The sequence below is a fragment of the Apium graveolens genome, unplaced genomic scaffold (genome assembly GCF_009905375.1).
Source record: "Apium graveolens cultivar Ventura unplaced genomic scaffold, ASM990537v1 ctg153, whole genome shotgun sequence".
Taxonomy (NCBI): domain Eukaryota; kingdom Viridiplantae; phylum Streptophyta; class Magnoliopsida; order Apiales; family Apiaceae; genus Apium; species Apium graveolens.
This window is the reverse complement of record NW_027417286.1, coordinates 124,657-130,078: the sequence shown is the minus strand read 5'-3', so window position 1 is coordinate 130,078 and position 5,422 is coordinate 124,657.

The window sequence follows — 5,422 nt, the reverse complement described above, 5'->3', positions numbered from 1 at the left end:
AAATACCTATTGCGGTAACAAGGCTCCCAACTTACTAATATTTTATTTAATTATATTAAACAATATTAAACCAAAGTCTCCACAAAAAGCGTGATGATAGGAGGTGGTTTGGAGCCCTCCTCGTAATTTGAATATGGAGTCGAACGATCACATGAATCAATGAAATCATATAATCTTGATTCAAGATTATATGAATCAAACTGTTTGGTTTTTCTAATATGGGAACCATTATTCCCTGTGCCCAAGGCATCAACCCAAAAGTTTTCATATAGACTAGCACTCATCTTTTTCTCCCAACCAAACTCCATAGATAAATGGTGGAATAGTATTCAGGTTTTCAATATAACAACGAAGACACACAAATCAGACCAGTCGATAATTCATACATGCATAATTATTGAAGTCAAGTGAATATAGTGTAAAGTATTTTGGACATTGTTTATCATATTAGCAAACATAGCAGTCTTTGAGAGATATCACCATACTTAACACGAAGTCTTTTGAAGATAATACAGATACTTGAAAATTTAATCAACTAACTATGCTAAAATGCGTCAATTGGATTATCGAGTAATAATAATATATATTTTTAATGATAATGTACTCATAATGAACTTATGTATTTCATTATTTAGTTTAATTTGACTGAAACTCCTGAAAAATATATCCCGTACCCGATCGAATCCCCATCTTTTTCGATTTTCCGAATCCCATATCCCCGTATCACGCACCCCCGCACCTGCACTCGCACTCATGCTTCCTAGCTCCCAACCAAACTTCATAGGTAAATGGCGGAATAGTATTCAGGTTTTTAATATAACACCGAAGACACACAAACCAGACCACTCGATAATTTATACATGCATGATTATTGAAGTCAAGTGAATATAGTGTACAGTCCTCTTGACATTGTTTATCATCAAAACATACAACTAATAAATGGGTACCATATTAGCAAACATAGCAGTTTTTGAGAGATATTACCATGATTTTAGACATACTCAACACAAAGTCTTTTGAAGATGGCATCTTGTTCTGCTTCAACAGTCTCATCTTCAGACACTCAATCAGAAGACCTGAAGGAAGCTGCTGCAATTAGGGTTTAATTTTTTCTATTTCTGAGTTTCCCTTTGGAGTCATAAAATTGGAGTTTTTTTTAGTGTTAGAGTTATATTGTTCTAAAGCATCATAAATGTATTTTTTTTTGTAACTATTGTAACTTTCAAATGACATATTTTCCTTGAAATTCGTGATTTTTTTATGAAAGAAATTCGAATCCACAATTCAATAAAGTTTTAGTATTTATTATAGCTATTAAATCAGTTTCAAATTATGACTCATCTAAGATTCATTTACGAAAGGATATTATATAAAAGTTTTGAATTTTCGCATGTGAGAAGTAGTTAAGAAATAATATTAATAGTGGCTTCTAAGTTATATAAAAAATTATTTATTTCATATAAATTTATTTTTAGATGATAGGAGAAACGTATAAAAAATGGTTAAACTATTAACCAACAATATTCACAAACTCCAAAAAAAAGGCCTTCGGTCTATTGTAAAATAAGAGAAGATAAAAATAAGAATTTTATTTTAAATGATTTATCTTTTGTAATTGGAGAGAGAGAGTTATAATCAATCATCTTTGCTAATTCATTTCAATTGAAGTTTTCCCACTAAAAAAAACTTCATTAACCACCATGAGTGTATGGGCAGCAGAACTATTTCTTTCTATATCCATTTAACTTTGGCAATGATATAAGGTTTAGCAATAAGACCTGTAATCTGATACATAGCAGCTGAAAAATCACCGTTAAGGGAAGATAACAAACAACAGGTAAGATTCCCCATTTGGGATGCCTTATAAGTTAAAAAATTTATATGTATTTTTTAACTTTTAAGTAACTTATAAGAGATGATAAACCTGGCTAAATCAGGGCTAAATCAAAATTGCTTTTAGAATTGCCTGATTTTGCATCAAGAATATCAATGAAAGCGAAAATACAATAACAAATGCTAGCTACCCTATTAAAAGGGCATGAGAATTTTTGGGTAGGTTCAACAGGAAATTTAAGTAGGAAATTGAAGTAGGAAATTTAAGTCTGTCATTGTCCTTGCAATTCCTTTCCACTTGTCATTGACGGCTAAAAAAAACTTACAAACATATAACTGGAAAAATTACGACATACAAAACATATAACTGGAAAGATACTTATAGTCGGAACCATCAGGAGGACATCTAAACTGTATAGTTTCAAACTAGATACTTGCCTAATGCATTGTAGTTGACAAGGACCTGAACATTTAATAGCAGCTACTTAGGAGCTTAATAAAATAGAAATGTATTATTTGCACATCAGGTTAGAAGATTATTATGTTCTGTAATTGTTAAAATGCAGTAAGACCAATGTGAACATGATCCAAATACTCCACAAACCATACCATTTTGGTTCACAAGTATATTTCTCAGTAACAAAAACCTAACATCCTCCATATAGAAAATATAAACACATACATGCATGACTATATTACTTCCATGTGAAAAAAAAAAGATAAAATAAACAAATGAAAAAACAATACATATTATCAGACGATATTGTGCAAACAACTTTGTCCCAATTGTCAATAGCGGCAAAACAACATAATCTTAGAAAATTTAGCAAAAAAGAAAAAAAAATCTTAGAAACATAACACACTATAAAGCAAAATCAAGAAAACTCTCAACGCACAATCATAGACTTGATGAACCAAAATCAGAATCCGTCAAATCCAAAGAATTGTTTGCTTGAAATCTTCCCCTGTTCATAATCTACTTTTGAAGCACATATCAAATGGAGAGCTAGCTGAAGAACTCTACCAAGTTCTCATTGCAATTACAAGGCTTCCAAAACATTTTGTTCAATTATGTCGATCAATATCAAGCAAACGCAGAGTCTCCACAAAAGGACTGATGAAAAAGAATGGTGTATCCTCATCATAGGAATGTAGAATATAGACAAGAACAATACTGTTAAACAGAAATGAAAGCAACTATATTGATAACTGATGAGTTTTACAATCTGAGAGAGTTAACTAAAACAAATGCAACTGAAGCAAATTTATCCAAAACTACTGAGCCTGAACTGATAGATACAAACCAGGGCTAAACACCTTAGTTTTCTCCAAGACTTATTCTCCTGACTACACATCCTAACAACTTTGGAGTCCTACTCTTACTGCAATACTAATACTAGTGACCAGCTGATTTATTTAATTAATAAAATAAATAAAACGTTTAGATTAATTCCAACATACACCCCCTTAATCTAATCTGACTTGAGCTGCTTAACACCCAACAGGTTCCTCATTTTTTTAAACTTTGCTACAGACAGTGCTTTAGTGAGAATGTCTACACGCTGCTCATTTGTGCTGACATATTTAATTTTGATCAGACCTTGTTCCACGCATTGTCCTATAAAATGATAGCGAATGTCTATGTGCTTGCTCCTACCATGGAAGACCGGATTCTTGGCGAGATCAACAGCAGAACGATTATCAATATATAACATAACAGGCCCGGGCTCAACATCTGAAATGTAACTAAGAACTCGTTGCAGCCATATCCCTTGACATGCAGCTGTTGTGGCTGCCATAAATTGTGCTTCACACAACGATAATGCAACACATCTTTGTTTCTGAGAAATCCAAGTTATAAGACTGTCATCCAAGTAAAACGCCACTCCACCAGTGCTCTTACGATCGTCCACACATCTTGCCAAGTCGTTATTTCAATAACCTGCCAGCAAATAGTTACCTTTTCCAGCCATATACAGTAATCCAAAATCCAAGGTTCCTCGTACATAACGCAATATTCTCTTAGCTGCAGAGACATGTACAATAGTTGGGCGTTCCATGAACCGACTGACCACTCCTACTGTATAGGCGATATCAGGCCTGGTGTGCACTAGGTAGCGTAAACCTCCAATTATGGATTTAAATTCTATCGGGTTCATAGGTTCACCATTTTCATCTTTGTGCAGCAGCAGTTTTGGTTCCATAGGATATCTAACGGGATTACAGTCACTCATACCCGCCTTCTCCAAAATTTTCTTAGCGTAAGCCGTTTGTTTTAGTTCAATAAACCCCTGGCCTTGCTCGACTTCCAGACCAAGATAATAAGTGAGCCGTCCCAAATGAGACATCTCAAATTCCCTGTCGATTTGCTCCTTGAAGTTGATTATGTGTGAAGTACTGGTGCCGGTGATCAAAAGATCATCAACGTAGACACCAATGACCAGTGACTCGGTGCCGTCTCTCCCGGTGTAAACAGCGTGCTCAAACGGACATTTAACAAACCCCAACTTGTGAAGACATTTATTGAGCTGAGCATACCAGGCCCTCGGTGCCTGATGTAAACCATAAAAGGCCTTTAACAACCTGTACACCTTTGACTCCTGTCCTCTTTTAACATACCCTTTAGGTTGTGCGACATACACCTCTTCCTGCAATTCTCCGTTGAGGAAAGCTGATTTTACATCAAGATGGTGTACTTCCCAAGAATTCTTTACTGCAAGAGCTAGTAAAAGTCTTACTGTTTCAAGCCGTGTAACCGGGGCGAAAACCTCCTCATAATCTATCCCATGTTTCTGAACATAACCCTTTGCCACTAACCAAGCTTTGTGTTTGACAACCTCGCCATTAGTGTCCTTCTTAGCCTTGAAACCCTACTTTAAATCGATGGCTTTATGCCCCTTAGGCAGGTCTGTAAGAACCCAGGTCTGGTTTTTCTCGATAGCATCAAGTTCAGCTTTCATTGCGTCCTTCCAGATTCGACTCTTAGCAGCCTGCTCATATAACACAGGTTCATCGATGCTCAACAAGAGCAATTCCTCTGTTAACTCTAAGTCTTCATCTGGAGCATAAATATCATTCAGATTTCTGAACCTCAGAGGTTCACTGCTTTCGCTCGAGGTAGCTGAGATACTTCCTTCGTTTGTTTCAGATTTAGATTTAGTACTCTGAGCGATAGACGCCTGAGTTTGAGGAGTTGCAGTCTGACTTTGACTCGAGGTACGGCTGCTTGATTGCGGTGTGGTCACAATGGTGTCGTCATTGTCTGCGGTTTCAACCTCAGGTTCAATATCTTCTATTCTCACCACTATGAACTTTCCTACTTCGGCACTTGTCGATTCACTATGATTCCAGGACCAGCTTTTCTCTTCTTCAAAATAGACATCTCGACTGAGATGTATAACTCCTGTGGTTGGGTCATACAGCTGATGGGCCTTTGTGCCCGGTTCTCTACCGAAGTACACAACTCGTTTGCTTCTGTCGTCCAACTTTTTAACATAGACATTTGGAATTTTCATGTAAGCTACGCACCCAAACACACGAAGTTGATCAAAATGAGGTTTTTCACCATACCAGGCCTCGTGAGGCATGA